Source organism: Trachypithecus francoisi, unplaced genomic scaffold, assembly GCF_009764315.1.
Source record: "Trachypithecus francoisi isolate TF-2019V2 unplaced genomic scaffold, Tfra_2.0 Lachesis_group12, whole genome shotgun sequence".
Taxonomy (NCBI): Eukaryota; Metazoa; Chordata; class Mammalia; order Primates; family Cercopithecidae; genus Trachypithecus; species Trachypithecus francoisi.
In genome coordinates this window covers 104,523,755-104,550,764 of record NW_022681457.1, presented here as the reverse complement: position 1 = coordinate 104,550,764, position 27,010 = coordinate 104,523,755, and the positions used below count along the sequence as shown (strand labels likewise).

The 27,010-nt window shown below is 48.1% G+C and overlaps 1 long non-coding RNA gene across 1 annotated transcript in view; it reads right to left on the bottom strand.

The window, feature by feature from the left end:
• Positions 1 to 27,010, bottom strand: part of LOC117093937 — a 48,221-nt gene that overhangs the window by 11,008 nt on the left and 10,203 nt on the right. The window contains exon 2 of the long non-coding RNA XR_004441303.1: positions 1,710 to 1,854. This is a non-coding gene — a long non-coding RNA (uncharacterized LOC117093937). The remainder of the gene's footprint in view (positions 1 to 1,709; positions 1,855 to 27,010) is intronic.

Here is a 27,010-nt window from a genome sequence, read left to right as displayed (position 1 = left end):
CGTCCCCCAGCAGCAACAACACAAAGACCTCCTGCCTTTATTTGATAATGAGGAAGAGGAGGGAGATGGAAAGGTCTAGGCTTGGAAATCCAGTGTAATAATCTTGAGTCTCACCCTAACTGGCTGTGTGGCCTTGGGCAAGCCTTTTCTCCTCTCGGGGCCTACCCACACACTTCCTGGGCCCTGTGGCTGGGGAGGGTAAAGCTGGCATTTGACCCTACATCTTCCTGATGACTCAGATAATGCTTTCTCACTCTACCTCACTCAACATGGTCTCCAGTGAATAATCCCAAATCAGCAGTTCTCAAACTGTGATCCACTCAAAAAGTGAGAGTGTCCTCAGAGACAGATTTTGTGCATAAAAGAAGAGATTGGGAGTACTATAGTAAAAAAAAAAAAAAAAAGTTTGAGGATTACTAAAGTAAACAGAGTCTTACAGGTCTTTTTGCTGTAGGACTTCCCAACCCTCTAATGTGCTATCATGTTATTTCCAAGATGGCAGCCAAGAAGTATTCAGCGTTTTCCAAACTTCCTTTCATGCAATACTTCTAGGAATCACTAACACTTACAGAGCACTTATTAAGTGCCAGGCACTGTCCTAAGATCTTTCCATTTTAAGGCATTTAATCTTCACAACAACTTATGAAGCAGGTAGTAGTATTATTATTATTACCATTTGCAGAAAGGGAAACTGAGGTACAGAAGGACTTAAGCCCTTGCCCAATGTCATATAACTGTCGTGCTGCAGAGCAAGGATTTAAACCCAGGCAGATGGGCTTGAGTCTGTGCTTTTAACTGTATCACGGAACCACCTCTCCCAACTTAAAGGCCTGGAGTTTATTAAGTCACAGTTTGGGAAATGCTATTGTACATGCACGTTTACTTAATTTTGGAAATTTTCAACAATAGATTTTTTAAACTTTTTCTTTGATTTTGGCTGATGTTTAGATACCCTGAGCAAATAGTGGCAGGCCCAGATGATGGCAGGGAGGCGGGGGGGGGGGGGGCAGTGTGGTTTGTTTTATTTGCTTGTTTATTTATACTTGAGACTGGCTTTTCTCTACGTGAGGCAAAGAAGCTACATTTCTTTTTATTGATATGGAGTAATTTATATATTTCTGGGGTACATGTGATATTTTGATTCATGTATACAATATGCAGTGATCAGATCAGGGTGACTGGGATGCATTTCTAATGCCCTGGTTGGGAACAGGAAAAAGGAGGGAAGAGGGCATAGCTGCAGGAAGGAGGGAAGAAGAAAGGAAGTAAAAGAGAAGACAAGAGGGACAGAGAAGGAAGAATCATGGCAAGAGAGGAAGAAGAAAAGGCCCAGAGGATGAAGAGAGGTGAGAGACTGGGCTAGGGAGAAGGGAAGTAGAGAAAGAGAGAAAAGACAAGAGAACAGGAAAAAGGCCGAGGAAAGAGGCAAATGAAGACCGTCCCAGCCTCAGCTTCAGTACTCTGGGGTCTTCTCTCCTGTCCCCTGTTCTCTGCTCTCCCAGCCAAGAGCAGCTGCAAGGAGAGGAGGTGAGGTATCCCCTGTCAGGGCAGAGGTTCTGCAGGCTCCTGGGGGGACAGGTTTGGGGGCTGGTCCTGCCTGCGAGCCCAGGACTGTGTCTTGAGAGTCCTTTCCATTGCCTGCATCCCATTCTGGCCCAGCCGCCTCTCCAGTCACTTTTCTGTGCTGTTTCCCCAGAACAAATCAGCACCTGTCACCAGCCACCAGGAGCCTCCGCTCTCTTGTTCTCCCCCTGGAACTTCAAAAAGGTTTGACACGGTTTCTCTGCAGTGGTTCCTCCCCTCTTAGGTGGCTCAGTCTGCTCCGGGACTCAGCTGTGCCTCTCATCTTCCAGTCTTAAAAAAAAAAAGTGAAACATGGATCCTGCTTCTCTTTGCACAGGGAACATCAGCACCAAATTGGAGCACTGTTGGTGACAGTCCATGCTCTGGGCTCAGCCCTGAGGCTTCCTTGAGGGCATCAGGGTGATGTCACTGCACTGGCATGAGCTTAGTGGACTCCAGCCCCATTCCAGTCAGCACCCCCATCCCAGCCTCAGGACCCTCATAGTCCAAGCTCTCACTCCCAGCACCTCTAGCAGGAAATTTGGAGCCAGTGTTGCCATGGCAACCATGATACCAGCAATTGTTCTTCATTATGCTTGGGGATAGAATTATATGATCCGGAATCAAAAAAATGCAAGGCAGCTAACACAGTGTAGGGAGCCATGGAGTCAGAGAGCCTCCATCTGCTCTCAGCAGAGTTACTCTCAGGCAAATTAAACAAGTTACCTGTCCTTACTGGGACTCAGTCACTGCACCTGTCAAATGGTACACCTGTGTGCATATGAGGAGGGTTGAATAAGATTATCCCCAAGTTCTCTGAATCCGCGGCTGCCTCCAGGAACCCAGTAGCAAGGTAAATGTATGAAGGGCCCCTCAACACACACCCACAGTGCTTATAAGAGGGTAAAGAAATAGTCAGAAGGTAAAAAAGGTATCATCAAAAGTTCTGATGTTGGTCTAACTTAGGCCAGTTAGTCCAAAGGAAGGCAGGCTTCCTGAATGAGCTGGTCTCTCTTAGAAAAAAAAGCACCCTTCTTGGGGGTGACTGCCAGGATTCCTTGATCCTCTTCCAATCCACCCATTCCCCAAAGCAGCCCTGCCTTTGACCCAATCATTCCCCTTCCAGAAATCTCCTGAATGCTCAGGCTTGAAACATAGAAAAAGCCTGAACACAAAGAAACACATAGCAGTCTTGTTTATAACAGTGAAACTTTGGAGTCCCTCCAAATGTCCAGGTATAGGGGAATGGCTAAGGAAATTAGGGTGCATATCCCCAACCAGAATACTATTACAGCCAATAAAAATTATACTTGCCAAAAGTTGTATTCTCCTAGGACAATGCTTCTGCTCTAATGTTAAGTAGGAATAATAAGAAGCCACATGGTGCCTGCTGTGGTTTTTTTTTTTAAGGGCATAGAGGAAACAATGCTGGGTTTGGGGCAAAGTCTATTTTCTTTTTTGAACTCTACTTCTCTACATTTCTACAGCTAGCATGTATTATTATATTCTAGAAAAATTAGTAAGCCGTTTCTAAACGGTAGGTAGACAGGAAGGCAACAGGGCTTGGCTCTTCTTGGTTCAGATTGGGACTCTGACATTCTACAGCTATGGGCTTAAGGATTTCCAACCTCTCCAAGCTGTGGTTTCCTCACATGGAGATGACAATGACACCTATGCCAGAAGGCTGGTGTGAGGATGGAATGAAACAAGGTCCCTGGAGCCCCGAGTACATGGTAGAGACCTGGCACATAGTAGGTGCATACAAAAAGCAGCTATTGGCTGGGTTCTCAGTGGCTGTCATCTCAGACTGAAGCTGGCTGGGCTCTGGCAGCCTTTCTGAATCTTGGCCTCTGCCTCTCAGCCTGCAGAGTGTTGACTCCCCCATGCTCTCTCAGCCCTGTCTCCAGTCCCATCTGGAAAGCCTACCCGCTCCCCTACCAGCCCAAGTCCATCCCCAGATACAAGCCTTCCTGGATCATGCTCAAGGAATTGCCCACGAGGTTGTTCCAGAAGGCCAAGTGGAACTGGGGCTCCCCTAGCTGCAGCACAGGCTGAACCACCTCCCAGCCCCTTCCAGCATCCTTCGAGTCTGCCCCACCACATTCAAGCCAAGGGTTCTCTGATCCCAATTGCTCAAAAAGAAATTCTCTAGCTTCAGGGACTGTGCCCTTTTCGAAGCCTGTGCTACATTTCCTGGACCCTCTGGGGAAGACATAGCTGTGACCTTAGAGAGAAGCAGCCAGGGCTGACTCAGCCTCTGCACCAGAGCCTGGGGGAGAGGAACATCTTTCGATGAATCAGCCCCACCATGCCTAGTGACAGACGTGCTTTACCTCTGATCATTCCACCATTTTGGCACCTAACAAGCAGGGAGAGGCGGAGTGGAGCAGGCAAGAGAACAATGAATATTTTGTGGGAGCCGGAGGCAACTGAGGACCTCTGTGGAGTGACAGGAAGACAGAAGCAGGCAGGACAGGGGGGTAAGTAAGTTGCATAGCTGGGACTTGAGACATCAGCATGGCGGGAGGGACCCTTGGAGGGCCCACTTCCTTCTCTGCCTTTTCTCTCTCATTTCTTTTCTTTTTACCTTCTGTTTTCTCCCCCTCCCTTGCTTTCTTCTCCTTTTCCTTCATTTTGTCTTTTTCCTTCCTCCATGTTTTCTTCATTCCTTTCTCTACTCATTAATTCATTTCTATTTTCGAGTGCTTCTTTCATCTATGTATTCAACTGATATTCCTCCTGCTGAGTCCTGTGCTGGGGACATTGGGACGAAAATGACACAACCCTGGTCCACACACACTGACCATTACAGACCTCACCACTCAAACAGTATGGAGGCTCAGAGAACCCAGGATAGACCAACGCTCTGAGGGTGTCTGGGAAGGCTTCCTGGAGGTGCCTGCCATGTAGAAGGAAGAGACCCTGGCCCAGCAGGCAAGGCAGGGTGAGCATCTAGGCAGAGAACAGTGTGTGCAAAGCATGGCAGAGGAACTGGGCAGGAGTGGCCAGAGGTGAAACTGTGGCCAGATGGCAAGGGGCTGATATGCCAGATGGCAGATATGCCGCTTGTTGACTTAATTCTGGACCAAGCACTTTAATAAGTATCTCCCTTTTACAGACAGGGAAACTGAGGCTTGGAGAGTTATGTGAGGCCTAGCATCACTCAGCCAGTAAGTTGCATAGCTGGGACTTGAATCCAGATCAAGGTGGCTCTAATAGCCATGATCTTGCCCCTTGACCACAATAAACCTCAGCTCAGGGGTTTGAAGAGGTGTAGACCACTGCCGACAGACAGGTGGCCAATGAAGCAGATTTCTGCAGTCTTCGGACACATGAGGCACTTTTCTGCTACCCACAGAGGCAAGGGGCACCTGTCCTATGGGTAGGAGGCTTCGCAGCACACTATGCCACTGGGGAAATCTGTGGCATTGTGCTGGGCCTGTCTGGGAAATGAGCCTGAATGATTTGAAGGACAGCACTCTCTCCGGAAATCTCTGTGTGTTGTTCTGACTGGGCACCTCTACGAGCCAGCTGCTTCAGGTGCTGTGTGAACCACACAGCCGCCACTTGCTCCCAGCCCTGCCCTAGGTCTCTTGAGAATCACAGTTGCAGGCAGTGTGCCCCACGAACGAGCCTAGAGGCATTACCACCACAGGACTGAGGGTGGCAGTGCTGAGCAACTTCACCCACAGCCATCACCTCCTCATCTCTAAAGCACAAAGATTATCCCCAGCTCCTGGTGGCTGGTGTCTCCTCTTTGCTCGACAAAAGGTGGGGCACCCTGGGGGAGAAGGCTTTGGAGGCAGAGCTTGAGTCCAGGTCCCAGCTGTGTGACCTCACCTCTGGGAACCTCAGTTTCCTCTTGTGTAGGACTGATGATAACGTCTCCCTCAATACCTAATAAAAGCAAATATTTATGACACCTACTTGAAATAACACAAATGAAGCACCAACTTATCAAGTTGCACTCATTCATTTATTCAGCAAGCAGGTATCAATTGTCTATATGTGCCAGGCACTCACATGGGGGTAGGGGTGGGAAACCACAGAGACCAGAAGGAACAAGGTTCCTGATTTAACGGAGCACCCATGCTGGAAGGGGAATGGAGTGGCAAAGAACATAACTGGGGGCCGGGCGTGGTGGCTGAAGCCTGTAATCCCAGCACTTTGGGAGGCCGAGACGGGCGGATCACGAGGTCAGGAGATCGAGACCATCCTGGCTAACACGGTGAAATCCCGTCTCTACTTAAAAAAATACAAAAAACTAGCCGGGCGAGGTGGCGGGAGCCTGTAGTCCCAGCTACTCGGGAGGCTGAGGCAGGAGAATGGTGTGAACCCGGGAGGCGGAGCTTGCAGTGAGCTGAGATCCGGCCACTGCACTCCAGCCTGGGCAACAGAGCGAGACTCCGTCTCAAAAAAAAAAAAAAAAAAAAAAAAGAACATAGCTGGGTAATGTAAAGGCAAGTGACTGGGAAGCTACTTGAGGCAGGGTGATGATGGAGGGCTTCTCTAAAGAGGTGGATAGCAAGGAGCCAGTTAGGCAAAGACTATAGGAAGACATTCTGCAGAGGGAACAGCATGTACAAAGGCCCTGAGGCAGGAACAGGCTTGGTGTACTTGAGCCTGGTGAGACTGAAAGATGGCGGGAGGGTATGGGGAGAGTAGCAGGGGCTGAGGTTGGAATGGTGAGTCCAGCCAGCTCAGGACGGGTTTCCAGAAGGTCCAAGAAAGGAGTGTGACACATAGCAGGAGGTTAATGTTAGTAGCTATGGGTATGATCTTCTGGTCCCATGCCCTCATTTTCTAGCTGGAGAAACTGAGGTTGGCCCATCAGACTTATCTTTTTCCTACAGGTGGGCTCCTTTCTGGCCTGTGCAACTGCCAGTCCCTTTGCTAATGACCCAGATGCTGAGGGCCCCTGCGCCGTCACAGCTCAGGTCTTCAGTTCTGAATGAGATAAGTGGAGCCCCAGCCTCCACTAGGCCTGGCACAGCCGCCTTTCCCAGCCACCTCCAGCTCTGCCAGTTTCACCTGCTTTAAAACTGTAAGATGGCTGGGTGTGGTGGCTCACACCTGTCATCTCAACAGTTTAGGAGGCTGAGGCAGGAGGATCGCTTGAGGCCAGGAGTTTGAGACCAGCCTGGGCAACACAGCAGAAGCCTGTCTCTACAAAACAATACAAAAATTAACCAAGTGTGGTTGGTGTTCACCTGTAGTCCCAGCTACTTGGGAGGTGGAGGTGGGAGAATCACTTGAGCCTGGGTGTTCAAGGCTGCCATGAGCTATGTTGGCACCACCGCACTCCAGCCTGGGCAACATATTGAGACCCCAACTTAAACAACAACAAACTGTAAGATTATGGCTATCAGGGGAATGGCCACCTCTTTCAACACTTCTACCACCTGTAAGCTGTGCTCATGTGTGACCCCTCAGGCCCTCTCCAAGAATAGCTGGGACAACTAGGCCCTTTCTGTCAAATGCCTACAATGCTGTTGCTCAGGACTGTCCCCCGAGATCCACCCCATCCCCACGTTCAGCATTCTCTCCCCTCTCTGTCTCTCACTGTCTGTCCTCGCCCCCTTTCTCTTCTTACTCCTCATCTCCATTCTCATTCTCTCCTCCATCTCTTCTATTTTACCTTCTTCCCTTGTCTCCACCCCACTCCTCTTCCCCTTCTCTTCTCTAGATTGACTAATTAGTTTGTTGGATGATTGACTGAATAACTGATTTTTCTCTCTTGGTTCCCAACAGATTTCTAGGTTGTTTACAGAATGCCTAAAACTCAAGGTCAACTATTGTATTAGTCCGTTTTCACACTGCTGATAAAGACTACCCAAGACTGAGTGATCTACAAAGAAAAAGAGGTTTAATGGACTCATAGTTCCACGTGACTTGGGAGGCCTCACAATCACTGCGGAAGGCAAAAGGCACGTCTTACATGGTGGCAGGCAGGAGAGAAACGAGAGACAAGCAAAAGGGGCGTCCCCTTAGAAGACCATCAGCTCTCTTAAGACTTATTCACTACCACGAGAACAGTATACAGGAAACTGCCCCCATAATTCAATTATCTCCCACCAGGTCCCTCCCACAACATGTGAGAATTATGGGAGCTACAATTCAAGATGAGATTTTTTTTTTTTTTTTTTTTATTATACTTTAAGTTCTAGGGTACATGTGCATAACGTTTATATCATGTATAACTCCCCAATGCAATCCCTCCCTCCTCCCCCCTCCCCATGATAGGCCCCAGTGTGTGATGTTCCCCTTCCCGAGTCCAAGTGATCTCATTGTTCAGTTCCCACCTATGAGTGAGAACATGCGGTGTTTGGTTTTCTCTTCTTGTGATAGTTTGCTAAGAATGATGGTTTCCAGCTGCATCCATGTCCCTACAAAGGACGCAAACTCATCCTTTTTGATGGCTGCATAGTATTCCATGGTGTAGTGGGGACACAGCCATAGCCACCATATCAACAACGATCCAGTCCAGGTTTTCAGGTGGCCAGGGTCAGCCCGGGAGCAGATGACCACAACCCCAGAAGAGGAGAAGGCTGCCAGGAAACCAGCACTGGAAAGCCCACCAAGAGTGTTTCTTTCCACAGTGCTGTAGATAAACATTGAGATGGGGGACTGTGAGCTCAAGGTGTGTCCCCCAGCAAGTGTCTGCAGGGCAGCATCCCACTCCCATGCTGCCCCTTACAAGCAGAACCACCAGCTTCCAGGAGTGTCCAGGGGCAACCAGGCAAAATCAGAATCATCTTGGGAGCTTACTGAAAATACAGATCCCCAGGGCCACCAAGCATTACTAAACTGCATTTTCCAGGGCTGGAGCCCCAGCAATTAGAATTTTAATAGACAGTCGGAACTGGGGAAGCCAGAGCTGGGTGAGGGCTGGAGAGAAGGGAGTTGGCTCCCTCCTTTGTCATTCACTATTGGGCATCTCCTATGTGCCAGGCAGTGTGCTCAGCGCTGGGTATACATGAATGAAGAAAAGAGGCACAGTGCCCACTCCTGTGGAGCTCACTCTGCTGGGATCCTGGCCGGAACCGTAATGCTCCCAGGCTCCACGTAATCCTACTCTGTCCATTTCCCCTCACCTTGGCCCCTAATGCCAGCTGCACCAGCCTCACCTGCTTCCTTGAGTGTCCTGCAACCGTAACGCTCCCAGGTTCCATGTAATCCTGCTCTGTCCATTTCCCCTCCTTGCCACCTGCCCTCTTTCCCCATGCCCCAGCCCCTTGGCCCCTAATGCCAGCTGCACCAGCCTCACCTGCTTCCTTGAGTGTCCTGTGTGCTTCCTACTACCAGGCATTTTCCACACAGTTCTGGGCTTGAAACCCACCCCAGCCCCACACCTGCCCCATCTTTACCTCATTAAATTCACTTATCCACCAGAAGCATTAGGAGTGGAATGGAGAAAGGCTGGATTCTGAAGCCAGAGAGCCTGCGTTCAAACCCTCACCCTGCTACTTATTAGCTGTATATTATTGGAAAATGTACTCAATCTTTCGGTGCCTCGGTTTCCCAATGTGTAAAATAACAAGAGTTCTTATCTCATAGGGGTAAGGATGAAATGAGTAAATATATACGAGTGAAGCGCTTGGAACAGCACGTGGCCCTGCGGATGATAGAATATTGAAGAACTGATACAACACAGGTTACAGCGGGCTAACCAAGTTAACAACCAGTGCTGCAGCTGCAGCCCAGCCCACCCAGCGCCATTAGCACTCCTTAAGTGTTATCATCGTGATGCCCAAAGCCCACTGGCCAGTCCCTGTTCCACATTCTCTCAGCAGCCCTTGCTTCTTTGGGGGTAGAGCTTAAAACTGTGTGTAATTCTTTCCATTTGTGTAACTACTGGAGTCACATCTGTCTTCCCTTCTTCCCCATAAGGGCAGAAACCACATCTACTCTGTCCTCACCCCTGCCACCCCCCTTCCCAGCACAATGCCTGACACTTCGTGGGAGGCCAAAAACTATTTGTTGAAAGAGCAAATAAATGAAGGAATCAAATGTAACCCTCTTAGCGCCAGGCCATTTCGCCTCCTCCTTGAAGTCAACCTCAGCGTGAGTCACATTCACAGAAACATTCGTCTCATACCCAGAGATCATCAAAAGACCAGCTGAAGGCTTTTCTGCAGTCTCTTGAGAGAATGCCAGAAGGTGGGGTTGCATTCATTGCTCAGGAAACATCTCAAAATCCTTCCACTCTCGCTCTTGCCTGCTCCAGCCTCTCGGGAAAAGGGCCAGTCTGCTACTCCAAGAGAACATGCAGACTGAAGTGGTGTCCATGCGGTGTTCAGATGAGGCTCTGGAGGCCACGCCGGGGGGTCACTCAGGGAGGAAAGGATTCCCTGGCCAGCCATGGGGCATATGAACCCCTGAAGATGAACAAGAGCTCTCAGCCCATTTGCGCAGGCCCACCCAGCTGTCCTAAGGTCCCCTTGGAAGAGACCAAAACAGGAGAAGCAACAGGGGCCCAGAGACCCCCAGGCCCCCCACCGCCATATACCACATAAACCAGCTGGTGAGGAAAGAAAGTCCCAATATGGGCACTTCCCCTTTCATTCTTGATAAACTCAGCATCCAGACGGCCCTCACAGAATGACTGCACTGTCAGGGAACTGAAAAAGAAGAGTTCACTCTCTCCCTTCAATAAGTTTCTTCCCTTCTCTGAGCCTCAGTTTTCTCCATCTGTAAAAGGGCTGCTAAACTTCCTTCCAGCCGGAAACGAAGATGGCAGTCTCGGCAAACCTGGCACAGCAAGAAAACTTGGCCTAGGGCGTAGGCAGGAGGAGTTAGAGAGACAGCCAAGTCTTCCTTTGAGTTGTTCAGAAAGACAAGCAGGCTTTTTTTTCTTTTTTCTTTTTTTTTTTGAGATGGAGTCTTGCTCTGTTGCCCAGGCTGGAGTGTGGTGGCACAATCTCGGCTCACTGCCACCTCCACCTCCTGGGTTCAAGTGATTCTCCTGCCTCAGCCTCCCGAGTAGCTAGGATTGCAGGTGTGCACCACCTCATCTGGCTAATTTTTGTATTTTTAGTAGAGATGGGGTTTCACTATGTTGGCCAGGCTGGTCTCGAACTCCTGACCTCTGGTGATCCACCCACCTCTCCCTCCCAAAGTGCTGGGATTACAGGCATGAGCCACCATGCCTGGCCAAGAAGGCTCTTACATGACCAAAAAGCTTAGGACAGATTTTATCAAAATGTTCATATTATAGGAATGCCTCTAGATCTAGGTCTTAACCAAAAATGATCTTCCCCCATACCCTCAGGGTAGTTTATCTTACCTCTTGAAGACACACCTGTAGGCTGCGTTGTACTAATTATATGTCTGATCTCCTTGAGAAAGCTGTAAAGATCCCTGTAGTCAGGAAATACACTCATTTTTGTGTCCCTGGTAATGGGAGGTACCGTAGCCTACGTGCTAATGAACACTCATTAAATGTCTGCTGACTTGAGCTACCAAAAAAAAAAAAAAAAGAAACACTTGTTGACTGTGTGATATTGAGCAAGTTTCTTAACCTCTCTGAGTTTCAGTTTTCTCATCTGTAAAACAAGAATTTAAAATGTACCTGCCTCTAAGGTCATTTGGAGGATTAGTAAAGTCACACACATAAGGGGCTTAGTTCTACATCTATCATAGATAAAGCTCTCAATAAATGTTAGTAATTAATAGTATTAATTGTGATATGAATGAATGTGGTGATGGTGAAAATGATGGTTATGATGATGTGTCAATGTTGATAATGGAGGTAATGATGGTGGCTGTGCAGATGGCAGTGGTAATCATGGCAGCGAAGTTGGTAGTAATGGTGGTGGTGGTGGTGATGATGGTGGTGATGGTGGTGACAATGGTGGTATGGTGGTGGTGGGGGTAGTGATGGTGGTAATGACTGTGGTGATGGTGGTGATGGTGGTGGTGGTGGGGGTAGTGATGGTGGTAATGATTGTGGTGATGGTGGTTGTAGAGATGATGTTGGTGATGGTGGTGGTGGGGGTAGTGATGGTGGTAATGATTGTGGTGATGGTGGTGGTGGTGATGATGGTGGTAGTGGTGAGGGTAGTGATGGTGGTAATGATTGTGGTGATGGTGGTGGTGGTGGTGGTGGTGGGGGTAGTGATGGTGGTAATGATTGTGGTGATGGTGGTGGTGGTGGTGGTGGTGTGGTGGTGGTGGTGAGGGTAGTGATGGTGGTAATGATTGTGGTGGTGGTGGTGGTGGTGGTGATGGTGGTGGTGGAGATAGTGATGGTGGCAATGATTGTGGTGATGGTGATGATGGTAGTGGTGATGTTGGTGATGAATAGTGGGGTAGTGATGGTGGTAATGATTGTGGTGATGGTGGTGATGGTAGTGGTGATGTTGGTGATGGTGGTGGTGGTAGTGGAGGTGGTGGGGGTAGTGATGTGATAATGATTGTGGTGATGGTGGTCATGGAGATGATGGTGGTGATGGTGGTGGTGGTAGTGGTGGTGGTGGGAGTAGTGATGGTGGTAATGATGTGGTGATGGTTGTTGTGATGATGGTGGTGATGGTGGTAGTGGTAGTGGTGGTGGAGGTAGTGACAGTGGTAATGATTGTGGTGATGGTGGTCATGGAGATGATGGTGGTGATGGTGATGGTAGTGGTGGTGGTAGGGTAGTGATGGTGGAATGATTGTGGTGATGGTGGTGATGGTGGTGGTGGTGGTGATGATGGTGGTAGTGGTAGTGGTGGTGGTAGGTAGTGATGGTGGTAATGATTGTGGTGATGGTGGTGGTGGTGTGGTGGTGGTGGTGGTGGTGATGGTGGTGATGGTGGTGGTTACAGTCATGATGGTAGTGATGGTGGTAATGATTGTGGTGATGGTGTGATGGTGGTGGTGGTGGTACTTGTGGTGTGAGGGTAGTGATGGTGGTAATGATTGTGGTGATGGTGGTGGTGGTGTGGTGGTGATGGTGGTGTAGTGGTGGTGGTGGGGGTAGTGATGGTGGTAACGGTTGTGGTGATGGTGGTGGTGGTAGTGGTGATGTTGGTGATGAATAGTGGGGTAGTGATGGTGGTAATGATTGTGGTGATGGTGGTGATGGTAGTGGTGATGTTGGTGATGGTGGTGGTGGTAGTGGAGGTGGTGGGGGTAGTGATGTGATAATGATTGTGGTGATGGTGGTCATGGAGATGATGGTGGTGATGGTGGTGGTGGTAGTGGTGGTGGTGGGAGTAGTGATGGTGGTAATGATTGTGGTGATGGTTGTTGTGATGATGGTGGTGATGGTGGTAGTGGTAGTGGTGGTGGAGGTAGTGACAGTGGTAATGATTGTGGTGATGGTGGTCATGGAGATGATGGTGGTGATGGTGATGGTAGTGGTGGTGGTAGGGTAGTGATGGTGGTAATGATTGTGGTGATGGTGGTGATGGTAGTGGTGACGGTGATGGTGGTGGTAGTGGTGGTGGTGGGGGTAGTGATGGTGGTAATGATTGTGGTGATGGTGGTGATGGTGGTGGTAGTGGTGGTGGTGAGGGTAGTGATGGTGGCAATGATTGTGGTGATGGTGGTGATGGTGGTGGTGATTGGTGGTGGTGGTGGTGGTACTTGTGGTGTGAGGGTAGTGATGGTGGTAATGATTGTGGTGATGGTGGTGATGGTGGTGGTAGTGGTGGTGGTGGGGGTAGTGATGGTGGTAACGGTTGTGGTGATGGTGGTGGTGGTAGTGGTGATGTTGGTGATGGTGCTGATGGTGGTGGTGGTAGTGGTGGTGGTGGGGTAGTGATGGTGGTAATGATTGTGGTGATGGTGGTGATGGTGGTGGTGATGTTGGTGATGGTGGTGGTGGTAGTGATGGTGGTGGGGTAGTGATGGTAGTAATGATTGTGGTGATGGTGGTCGTGGAGATGATGGTGGTGATGGTGGTGGTAGTGGTGGTGGTAGGGTAGTGATGGTGGTAATGATTGTGGTGATGGTGGTGATGGTAGTGGTGACGTTGGTGATGGTGGTGGTGGTAGTGGTGGTGGTGAGGGTAGTGATGGTGGCAATGATTGTGGTGATGGTGGTGATGGTGGTGGTGATTGGTGGTGGTGGTGGTGGTACTTGTGGTGTGAGGGTAGTGATGGTGGTAATGATTGTGGTGATGGTGGTGATGGTGGTGGTGGTAGTGGTGGTGGTGGGGGTAGTGATGGTGGTAACGATTGTGGTGATGGTGGTGATGGTAGTGGTGATTGGTGGTGGTGGTGGTGGTAGTTGTGGTGTGAGGGTAGTGATGGTGGTAATGATTGTGGTGATGGTGGTGATGGGAGTGCTGATGGTGGTGATGGTGGTGGTAGTGGTGGTGGTGGGGGTAGTGATGGTGGTAATGATTGTGGTGATGGTGGTGGTTATAGTGGTGATGATGGTGGTGGTTACAGTCATGATGGTAGTGATGGTGGTGATGATAGTGGTAGTGGTGATGATGATTATGGCCGTGTGATGGTGGTAATGCTGGCAATGGTGTCAGTGATGAAGACAATGATGTGATGATGATAGCCTTGACTAGGTCAGCTCAGGTTAACCCAGAATCAGGTCCCGCACTGGCTCCTTGGGTCCAGCCAATAGTTGGCCAAGCAGGCACTTGGAACACTGACAAGGCCTTCTGGCCTCAGTACTGCTGTTGAGGCGGAAGCAGAAAGCAGACACCCACACTCAATAAGAGGTTGGAATGTTTCATATGGCATGTTCTGCCAACAAAAGGTGAATGTAATAATTTTGAAAGGAATATTTGTGCACTTGAGCTGAGGAACAGCCATTTAATACAGTGCTCGGCAGGGGAGGAGAGGCACGTGGGCAATAATAAATATGTATCCATTACACCCAGGAGGGCGGCGGATGCTAGTGTGGATCAGAGGCTGGATGCTGTTTGTTTGGGAAGGGACTGCCTGCAGAAATAAACCACAAACCTTTATTGGGAACCTACTGTGTGTAGGTCTGCTTCTGTGAAGGGCATGGCTAAGCATGAAACTCAGCTCTAACCTCTGAAAAGCTAAAGACAGGGAAGGGAAGACAAAATATATAGAATAAAAACTCTGGCACCTGTCCATTCATTCAATAAATGCACACTAAATACCTAGTCAGTATCAGCCTTGTGGCAGGCACTAGGAATACTGAAATAAAAGAAAGGCCCCATCCTCAAGGAGCTCCCAGCCTGGAGGGGAAGACAAATGAGTAAAAAAATATGCACCTAACAGTGGGCTGCATGCCACCTGGGTCCGTCACCCATTCAGGCCTCACAATCTGCCAGGCATCGTCTCACTCATCTCATTACGTTAGTCTCACCATGAGCCTGCAAAGTCGGTGCCATTACAATCCCCACTTTACAGAGCAGCAAACTGAGACCAGAGAGGTTAAGTAATTTGCCGCAGATCACTGAGCTCCTAAGTGGAAGAGTCAGGATTTGAACCTGGCCTTGGGAGACTCTTAGGCACCCTGCTGGTCCAGGAGAGGGAGGGCTCAACTCTGCCCAGAGAATCACGGGGAGGGTTCACAGAGGAGACCCCTGAGCTAGTCACAAAGGACAAGAAGGGGTGTGCTGGAAGCTGGGATGTGGAGGGTGGGCAGGGCTTGGGCAGAACAAGACATTCTAAGAGGGGCAGCAGCAGAAGCAATGGGGCACAGGTGAGAAAGCCTTTGGCACTCCCACAGCCACAAAGTGGCTGCAGCGAAAGGTGAAGGAGGAGTTGAAGCTGCTAAATTAGGAGCGGGAGCCAGGTGCAGACAACTGGACTGAGAGAGCTCAGCTCTGTTCTCCCGCTAGACAGGCCGTGTATAAACAAAGTAGATTCTGCCCTCCAGCTCCCCGGCCCTGAAGAAAGCCAAATCCTTCCTGGGCCCCAGATTAGAACTCCACCTTCAGATAGGACTAGTGTGGTGAAAAGAACATGAGCTTTAGACATAGGCAGGCCTGGGTTAAAATTCCACGCGCGACCCATACTACCTATGCAATTGGGACAACGTATCTAACCTCTCTGAGCCTCAGTGTTCTCGTCTGTAAAATGGGCTCAATAATACATACCTTACTTTTGTGAGAATTAAACAGTGTAATGCTAGTAAAAGAGAAAAGGCTCACCTAAGGTCTGGCATCCAGTAGATGTTCATTAAAAATAAGTCCCTTTTTCCTTTGTCCTCCCTTCCCTTCTGGTTTTCCCAGTTCCTATACAGCATGCAAATCATAATGCACATTACTCCTGGAACAAGCCTGAGAATCCTTTGTGGGTGCTGTCTTGGAATTCAGAAAATACAATTCCCATATAGGGAGGATGCAAGTTTAATACACCTAGTAAAGGAAGGTGCTCATTGCATTCCCCAATGTTCTGCTTACTCTTAGATTAGAAATAAGTCTAAAACACTAAATAGACAGATGAGGCTGGGTGCTTCTGGAAAGTGCAGGATGCAGGAAGTCCTCCTTCCTGTGGCTGGGGGACTGGGGGTGGAAGGACACAGCACCTCTATCTGCCTCTTCCCTTCTACCCAACTACCAGTAGGATGATTGAACGGAAATGTAAACTTAACCATATTCAATTCCTTTCCTCACCCCCAAACCTGGCTTCCCCCAACCCCATGTTCACCACTTCAGTCAATGGCTCATCTTCCCGTCCAGAAGTCTGTCCAGAAGTCTAGAGGTCATTGTCAACACCTCCTCATACCCCTGTCCTCTATCTCCCACCAAGCCTTGCTTATGTTACTGCCTGATGATTTTAGGACTTTTTCCCCTCCTCTCCATCTCCACTTTCATGACCCTAACTCAAACCCTTGCTTTGTGTCACCTGGACAACCACCACAGCCTCCCGACTGGTGTTCTCATTTCCACTCCACCCCTTCTCCACACCTGTTAATGTCACTTCCTCGCCTTGTGGTTCCCACTGCTGTCAGAATAAAGGCACCACTGTCTTAAAGACAACCTTCGGTAATGGGCCAGAAAAGTCCTGAGGAGTCTGCCCCACCTTCCTGCATATTCTCACGTCACACCCCTCTCCACTCAGTCACACTGCCTTTTTCTCCCTCTGCACACTCATCCTGCTCCTTCCCACCCCAGGGCCTTTGCACGTGCTGTTCCTTCTAAGTGGAAAGCTCTTCTTGGCCCTATTTATCTATATAACATCTCAGTGGAAGGATGCTTTCTCTAGGAAGTCATCCATGACCTTCCAGACCAATTCTGGGCTTCCACGTAGCACCACATACATCTCTGTGTAGCACTTATCAAGACTAATTGTACATTTATTGGTGTGGTCATTTGATTGAAGCCAGTCTCCCTGAAACCCCCAGAGGGCAGAGAACATGGCTAGTTTTGCTCCTTCTAGAACCAAGGGCCTGGTACATTGTAAGCACACAATGAATAGAATCAGATGAATGAATAAAGGAGGGAAGGAATGAATGAAGTGATGCTTCTGTACCCTCCTCCTCCGATCTTCAGTAAAACCTAGACTCTACAAAGGCAGGCGGAGACACTAAAAATGACCTTCCCAAGTCACACAGCAAGTATAATTGAGCCAGACCCAGAGCAATCCAGGCTTCCTTACTGGAATGGCTTTCCCAGACCTGCTGACTTGGGGTCTAAGCTCCACAGTGGGGAGGGTGCAGGAAGGAGTGCGTTGGAGGAGCATCAAGGGCCAAAGGAGAAAAGAGTTTTATAGCGCCTGGTCTCTGCGCACCTGGGCTCTAATCCAGGCTGCAAAGCACCCTGGCGAGAAAAATGTGTTTTCTGCATGTTATGCTGGGCCCCACCGACACCATATGCAAATGTATGCAAATTATGTGCAAACACAGTCTCTGGTTTAGATGAGAAAAACCAAAAGCCTGGTACCAGGGGAGCCATCTAAGACTAGACCAAGCTGGCAGGCCCTTCTGGCCCACAAAGCTCTGACACAGCCCTGCTGGCTACACAACTAAAATGGGGTGCAGGAGGTGTTAAGTAGGAGGGAACAACTCCCCCAGAGAATCCCCCACTTTCTGCCTTCCAGAAACACGGATCATCAACCCCAGGGGACTTGGCTGCTGTGAACTTTGAGCTATTTTTCCTGAAGTGGGGTTACTCCCCAGGCCGTCCTCAGCACAGCTGTAAAAGGGTCTGCTCTGGGGGCACCCTGCAGCCCCCACAGAAATGTCTCCATCAGTAGTGACTTCGCATGGCCTCACTATTTGGTCTGTGTCTGAATCGCCTGGGAGGGAAACTCAAAAACAGATTCCGTGGTCACCTTCAGAGGTGGAACTTGCAGGTCCGGGAAAGCCTTTCCCTTCTTTGCTGACAAACTCCTGTTCCTCCCTCCTGGAGATGCAGATCTAACCGCCCTGTGAAGCGCATCCTCAGGCCCCCTCACTCTCTCCAAGTACCATGGGCCTCCTGCCTTCCTTGGGGATCCCACAGCCCTGGATACCCCCAGTCAGAACACTGGGCCCACTGGGGGCAGGAGTTTGTGTAGGGATTTGTCTCTCCCACTGCACTGGAAAGGCCTCGAAGGCACACGACCAATAGGAAGGGTTTGGTGAGTGAATGAATGAATCAACAAACCAATGAATGAATGTGAGTGAAAGGGAAGCAAGAAGAGAACACATGTAGCATCAGTGATCTCTTCAGGAAAATTCCAGAGGGTCTGAGAGTGACAGTGAGGCACAGACAGCATGGGCTGGACAGATCTGGCCTCCTGCTCCCAGGTGCCTCGAGGGCCAGCCCTGCCTTGGCTGACATCTTCCCTGGCTCCTGTTCCCCCTGCCCCCCACCTCCCAGCATCAGCCTAATCGGCTGTCAGCACCGAAAAGAGCTGTTCCTTGAAACCTCACAGCCTGTGATTAGATCTATGGCAGCTTCCTAAGCCGCTCAGTGGTTCCCATGGCAACCCGGCTGGTACCAGACTGGCAGCGGGCCATCTGGAGGAGATGGGGGGAGGAGGGGAGGAGAGGCAGACAGGTGTGGGGTGGCTGCCTGAGGCAGGGCTGAGGGAGAGGAGGAAGGGAGAGGCAGAGAGGATAGAGAAACTCAAAGAACCCTGGGGAGAGAAGAACAGGAGTTACAGGGACACTGACATGAGTGGGGGAGCTGCAGGGGCTGGGAGAGATGGAGAGAGGTCAGACGGAGGAGGTTCAAGGAGGCTGGGAGCTTGGGAGATGGGGAGAAAGTGGAACTTGAAATGGGGCAATATGGGGACGATGGGAGTGGAGGGAGGGGTCTAGAGAGCCACGGGAAACTGGGCAAGAGGTAGGGCAGACCAAGACCAAGGGGGATGAGGGCAGAGGGAAGAGACGGCCTGGTTGGGTTGAAACAGAAGCAGGAAACCAGAGGCCTGCAAGCTGGGGAAACTAAGGTAGAAAACAGTCTCTGACCCTGCCCCACACGACACACAAATCAGGAAAGCAGGCGGACAGAATCACTGCCTATGAAGCCTCCAACCTCAGCCCATCTCCAGGCTTGGTGCCTTGGCATCGCCATGATACAGCCTGGCAGAGAACTGTCTGACATTCTAAAGGCCGAGGAGCCTCATCAAAAAGCCCCTAAGGTGTCTCTCATCATGATGAGACTGCATAATGCAGAGCTTGGACTCCAGGAGGAATCTCTACCACCCCTCCCAAGCAAACGGTGACGCTGACAAAGAAACGCAATGGCACATTCAATGTGCAGGGTCAGCCTACAGATGCCCGCCCCAGAGAACCGACTGTTGAGGCCTGGGCGATGCTGTTTGGGGTTGCCTTGTCTGGAAAAGGCAGTCAATAAGAAGTGACAGACTCGGGATTAGGAATTCCAGCACTGCTTCTACTCATTGATGGCCTTGGACTCACCTGCAGTCACTCCTTTAAGTCAGATGAGGCACCTGGCAGGAGCTGTCCACGTGCAACTGTCAGGAGCCCAACTCAGAGTGGCTGAAGCCAAAGGGAAAAGAATTTGCTCATGAAATTGACAAGTCCAGTGATTCCAGGCATGGATCCAGGAGCTCCAAAAATGTCCTCAGGGACCCCTGCCCCTTGACTTCCTTCTTGGTCATTTTATTCTCAGGCGAGCTCTCCCCCTGAGGGGGCATGCAGTCACCGGCAGCTCCAGGCTTATACCCTACCCGAGTAGAAGGAACCACTTTGTTTCTAATGGTACCAGCGAAAGTAGCAGGACTGCTCATTGGGCAGGGTTGGATCTCATGCTGGTCCCTGCAGAGTGACAGTGACAGTGAGCCCTGCTGCAACAAGTCACATGCCAGGGACTGTGCTAGGTACTTGTATGTCTTAACCCACTTAATCCTTAAAAAGGTCAGGACTACTGTTATTCACATTTCATGGATGAGGAGATTGAAGCACAGAAAGCTTATATAACTTGTCCATAGCTAATGAGTGGTGCAGCTAGAATTCCAACCCAACCCAGATGGTGTGGCTTCATGATCCAGGCTCTCAAGTACACAAGGGTCACCTGGAGGGCTTGTGAAAGCACAGACTCCTGGGTCCCAGTTCTGGAGCTTCTGATTCTGGAGCTCAGCGGTGGGACCTAGGTATTTGATGCTATCTGCAGATCATGCTTTGAGTGACTCTGAACTACCCTCAGGCACTTCTCATGAGCAGCTGCTTGGTTCAGCTGCTTGTGCCAATCACAGTGACTCTGATTCGCCACACCTGGGTCCCATGGTCAGCCAGGTATGGGGGAGGTGGGAGATCGATACCTAAGCCATATGGCCCAAAAATGAGGGAGGGTGGACGTCAAGGAAGAAAACGTGTTCTGTAATCAGAAGGGATGCTTGAACAACTTGGCACCCTCACTGTGCTTTGATTTCTTTATCTATGATATAAGGATATTAATAGCACTTCCTCATAGGATTGTTGTGAAGATGAAATTAGTTGATACTTGTGAAGCACTTACAGTAGCCCCTGGAACACAGTAAGTACCCAGTAAAAATTGGATGTGCACTTAGTGTACATTAGCATGAACACACACATATACAAGAACACAAAGGCACCAAGCCACTCGCTTGCAAACACACACATGAGGATGCAAACATAGGCAGGACACACACAACACGACTTTGGGCATGTGGTCATGTGCAAAATCTCAAACACATATAAGGACCCACCTGTGAACACACAAATGGTTACACGCTCAAAAGCCTTCAAACACACAGTAAGCTGACCTAAGTTTGTTCTCCCAGATCCTCTGAGTCCACTGCCACTGTCTGCTCCCCCGAATAAGCTCTCTTTGATGAATATCAGGAGGAGGAGGCAGGGCTGGAGCAGGGCAGCATCCTTTCTAAGAGCCAGACCAGATGTTTAAATCAGACAGTTAGGTTTAGGATTGTTTCCACCAATTACTAGCTGGTTGATTTTCAGCGAGTTGTTTAACCTCTCTGAGCCTGTTTCCACTTTCAAAAAATGAGGATGATGAAGTACCCACTCCTTGTGGTTGTGAGAATTCATAGGGTAAATTCCTTTGTGCCATGGGGCTATAGAAAGTGCTCAGCAAGAGTTAGCTGTGACTATTGTTTTATTAGGACAATCATCTCTGGTTTCTGGAGTGGCCTCCAGATGTGGGCAGGAATCAATGCATGTTTAGAAAAATGGCCAGGACAGGTCAACCCTCAAAGCTACCACAGAACCAGGTCCCCAACTACCACCAAAGCAGTGGAGGCCACAGCAGCACTGAGTGGCTGCCACCGTACCAGAGCTGCAGCACACACAGCGGGTCCAAGAGCTGTTGACAGCTTTCTGCAAGCACTCACCATCTCCTTCTGCAGCTATGAATGACGGGGTGGTGTTTGTAAATTACAGCAATATGTGATTTTTATTCAGTGATTTGTGTAAACTTATAGGATCCATAGCGGGTGTGGGCAGACATGATTTGCATTGCCAAATGGCCTTCTCTGTGTGCAGGAAACAGGGAACCTGGCTTGGTAGGTCTGCCTGAAGTCATCAACGACAGCTCCACATTCAAGGACAAGCAGGTGTTAGGAACAAGGTGGCATGCAGGACAGCTCTCCAAAGCCCTCCTAACCCCAGGCTCCAGCTCCTGCAGACCCCTCCTGCCACCCCTTTCCACCCTCCCCGGCACTTGAGCCAAGTAGTTAAGAACCCAGGCTTTGGAACCAAACAAACCAGGATTCAAATCCTGGCTCTACTACTTCCTCCCCGCATGGCCTTGGGTAAGTCACATTAGCTCCTGGGTCCTCAGTGCATCCTTGGGGAAGCAGAGCAGATAAAAGAGCCTGCCTCGGCTGGCTGCAGTGGCTCACACCTGTAATCCCAGTACTTTGGGAGACCGAGGTGGGCGGACCATGAGGTCAGGAGATTGAGACCATAGTAGCCAACATGGTGAAACCCTGTCTCTACTAAAAATGCAAAAAGTAACTAGGTGTGGTGGCGCGCGCCTGTAATCCCAGCTACTCTGGAGGCTGAGGCAGGAGAATGGCTTGAACCTGGGAGGTGGAGATTGCAGTGAGCCAAGATCGTGCCACTGCACTCCAGCCTGGCATCAGAGTGAGACTGTGTCTCAAAAAAAAAAAAAAAAAAAAGCCTGCCTCATAGGGTAATTGGAGAACAGAGAGATAAACATATACTGTGTATGCACGGGCATATACAAGGGCTCAGGAAACAGTAGCTAGGATCCTCACCAGTCTTGGCTCTTCAGTGGGTACTGCCCTCTCTTCACCCCTTCTTCCCAGAAACAATCACCAAGTCTTGGCCCCGAGACACCATCACCCATTGGCACCTGCAAGCTTCACTTGGCATAGACCTCAGGAAACAACAGCAGTAGTGTATAAACTATGAGAGGTATGACTCACTTTTGTGTTTTTAAAACACTTTGAGCACTAAACTGAGATCCATGAGGACAGAGTATTTGTCCTATCTACTGTTTTACCTTAGCTTCTAGAACAATGCCTGTCACAGAGCAGGCACTCAATAAATATTTGTTGACTAAGGGATACATTTACCCATTCATACATTCTATAAACATTGTGGAGCATCTCCTATCCAGACGCTATGAGCACAGAGAGAAATCAAGCGTGGCGATGGGAGGGAGGTTCCAGAGGTGAGGCTGAGATGAAAGGTGGAGACTTCTCCAGGAGGCCTGGCTGCCTCACTGCCCCAGGCTTGACTGTAACCCTGAAGAGCTACTTGGAATCTCTACTCAAAGGAAGGGGTATTTGAAAGTCACTGCCTCCCACATTATGTAGTCATTCAAAAAGTTTTTTTACCCAGCCCTAAACCCAACAAGGATGCCAGAGAGCCTAACTAGGTACTCTCTTCTTTGAGAACTTTTGGCTTTTGAAAACAGCCCATTCAGATCATTCCATCTGCTCCCTGTACCTTAGAGTTAGCATAAACTCGGTTAATAAGTACCTAATCTAGGTGTTTTGCTCATGAGAGTAGCTGCGTCCCATCTGTTCCCCAACTCTCTCCAAAATTGGCATGATGGCGCTGAGAGGTGACTTCTTGAAGTGCTTAGGCCCCACTTATTCGGCCTGCTCAAGTTCCAGTGAGCTTCCAGCAGGTACTCGGACTGTTCATATAAGTTAACCTCCTCTCCTTGGTAGCTGTCACAAAAGATAGTTTTCAGTCTAACATCTTGAGGTTGCCATTCAATGACCACTACAATCTGGCTCCAACATCACATGGATGGATGGGTGGATGGATGGATGACTGGATCGGTAGGTGGATGGATGGACAAATGAACTGTTGACTCTATCTCTCTCTCTCCCCTCTCAATGGGTCCACCCTCTGGGCATGAAAACCTGCACAATCTGCCCCTACCCCTGGATGCATGGGCACATGGGTAGGTGGATGGGTGGGTTAGTGGATGGACAGATGGGTTGATGGGTCAGTAGACGAACTGTTGACTCCTAGATCTCTTCTTTCTTCTTGGTGAGCCTACCCCTTTGAGCATGAAAACTTATGCACCACTGTCTTGAGAGTTCCCTACAGGTTACTTATCCAGAGCCCCAGAAGGGTAAGCCTCCAACATTTCCTCATTCTTGGGGAATCTCTAGTCCATAACAGCTATTGAAATAAGTGATGTAACACAGAAAAACATTCATTCACTCATTCATTCTTTCTTTCTTTCAACAAATATGTATTGAGCACTTACTATGCGCCAGGCACTCTGTTAGGCATGGAGTGATAAACCAATCACTTAGTGGCTTCAGGAACCTGAACAGGATCTGCAGGAAAAACAAAAGGCCTGCATTCCTCCACATTCTCATATATACAGGTTTGGATTTATACATTTATCCAAATGCCTAAACCCCCTTCCCCTTCTCCCATCCTTCTTAGACCTTCCCCCAACCCAACCCCATGGATGGTATCTTCCTTGAGGTTGTCTATACTATCTCTAGGTGGTATCACAGGAAAGTCTTCTTCCAGGCCTAAATTAAGCTTGTGCACTCATTGCCTCCCATTTATTACTATTATCACACGTGCAGTGGTGGATGTGCTGTGCTGAGCTGCTTTGCTCTTACGGTAATAACCCTAATACCAAGGGCATGCCAACCATAGTATGCTTCGCTGATCAAAACCTTGCAAACAATCAAACATTTACTTTCTTGTTTCATCCTACAGATGCCAAATTATATTCAACTGATCTATCTCTTTTTACTTTCTAACCAAACCTTGTTTCTCTTGGCTTAGCTCTACCTATTTTGTTAAACACTATAGAGAACCAAGTTCTCTTGGTTCTGAACCAAGAAACGTTCCAGAACCATCTGGTTCTGAACCAGGATGGAGTAGATGCATGTCTCCCGATTCGTCATGCTAAGTACAGCTAAAAATCTTGGACACTGTATCTAAAACAAGCATAAGTAGACTCTGAAAGATGGAGAGAAGAAGGAAGACTGACTAGGAACCTCTGAAGCTAAGGGATGACACAGTGGTGAGTTCCTTGAGTTCTCTGATTATTTCATAGCTCTCAGGCTGAAAGCTGGAGAAGACAGCAACCTAGAAATGCCACTGAGAGCACATTTAGAAGCCCCAAGGAAATTTTTTTATCCCTAGTCAAAGGACCAGAAAGAGCAAGAACCTAGTACATAGAAAACTTCTAGATGATTACCACTCCACCCTAGCCAAACATCAAAAAGAAGAAATGTGGCCCAATCTAAAACCCCTTCAGTATAGGCCAAGTAGAGAGCCTAGGCCTCTACCCCTACCAAAGTGGTATCAGAGAAGACTCAATGGAGAGCCAGGGCTTTCATGCCTGCCAGGTAGTAGTACCCCCATCTCTCACCCCAATCCTGGTGTCAGTGGAGGCCACATTAGAATTGTGGACTTCCACCTCTGCCCATTGGTAATGAGGCACCCCCTACCCTCCCTGCTAATGGAGTATTAGAGGAGACTGAGTGGAAACCATAACCTTTCCTACCATCTCATAGTCATGAAGCTTTCTCCAGCTCCAGTATCAGTGGAGACTACGTGGGGAGCAATCATGAGGTAACCCTTCCCTCCCAGCCAGGGCTGTGTCAATAGAGATCTAGTGAAGAGCCTGAAATCCCATCTCTTCCCCACAGTAGCAAGCCATGTCTCTCCCTTGGGGTGTCAAATGAGGATAAGTGGGGAACCTGAGCTTTCATTTGCCTGGCAGTAATGAGAAGTCATTTCCCTTCCCCCATGGGCATAGTGTCAGATTTAAACAAGATCTAGAATCTCATAACACCAAAAATGTTCAAGATGTAACTGAAAATCATTCATCATACCAAAAACCAGAAAAATCTCAGTTTGAATGAGAAAAAACAATCAACAGATGCCAACACTGAGAAGACACAGATGTTGGAATTATCTAACAAATTTTAAAGCAGCCATCATTTAAAAAAAGAAAAAAAAAACCATTGAACAAGCAATTCCAAAACATTTGAGACAAGTGAAAAAATAGAAAGTCTCGGGAAATGAAAGATACAAAGAAGAGCCAAATGGAAAATTTTAGAATTGAAAAATATAATAAACAATTTTTTAAAAATACAACGAATGGACTCAGCAGCAAAATGGAGAATAAAGAAGAAATAAGCAATGAATTTGAAGGTAGAACAATAGAAATTACCCAATCTGAACAAGAGAGAAGATAGACTGAAAACAAATGGGCCTCATGGACCTATGGAACTATACCAAAAGATCCAACATTCAAATAGTCAGAATCCTACAAAAGGAGAAAGAGGATGGAGCTGAAGAAGTATTCAAAGAAAAAAATGACTGAAAATTTCCCAAATTTTGCCAGAGACATAAATCTACAGATTAAAGAAGACAAGTAAAACTCAAATAGGACAAACCTAAATAAACCCACATTAAGACACACCACAACCAATCTTCAATCAGCTAAAACCAAAGAAAAAATATTGAGAACAGTGAGAGAAAAAACACCTTATCTATGGGGGGAAGAAATAGCTTGGGCAACAATGGTTTATCAGAAATCATGGAGGCCAGAAGAAAGCAGCACAAAACTTTTCAAGTATTAAAAAAAACAAAACTGTCAACCCTTAATTCTGTATCTGATGAGACTATCCTTCAGGAATCAAGGAAAAGTCAAGACAATATCAGACAAAGGAAAAATGAGAGACTTTGTCACCAGCAGACCTACCCTAAAAGAATGGCTAAAAGAAGTTATTGAAATATTAATAGTAAAGAAATGAATCTTGGAACATCAGAAAGGAAGAATAACAGAAACAGCAGAAAAATGCAGATTATATATATAATAGATTTACCTTCCCCTGTAGAGTTTTCTAAGATAAATATGTATATATATATATATTTATATTTATATATACAGGGTCTTGTTCTGTCACCCAGGCTAGAGTACAGTGGCATTATCATGGCTCACTGCAGCCTCAACCTCCCAATTCTCCTGCCTCAGCCTCCCAAGTAGCTAGGACTGCAGGTGCATGCCAACACGCTCAGCTAATTTTTGTGTCTTTTGTTTTTGTTTGATAGAGATGGAGTTTCGCCATGCTGTCCAGGTTGGTCTAAGTTATATCTGATCATTGAAGCAAAATAATAAATTGTCAGATGTGGTTCTCAAAGTACGTAAAGAAAATAATTAAGACAATTATATTTTAAATGAGGAGGGAAGGGAACTTTAAAGGAGGTAAGGTTTCTATATTTCACTCAAACTGGTAAACTATTAACATCAGTAGACTGTGATAAGTTATGTAAGTATAATGCAGTACCTACTAAAACCACTTTAAAAGATCTATATACAAAGAGATATACTCAAATATACTCTAAATGAATCAAAATAGAATTATTTTTAAAATGCTCAAACAAACCATAGGAAGGCAAGAAAAATAAAACAGAAATAAACACAGAAGGAACAAACAGCAAAAAGTACAATGACAGACTTAAGCCCTAACATATTGATTACATTAAATGTAAATGATCTAAATACATCAATTAAAAGACAGAGATTGGCAGAGTGGATTTTAAAAAACATGATCTAACTGTATACTATTTATAAGAAACTTACTTCAAATATAATGATATAGATATAAGATGATGATATAAGATG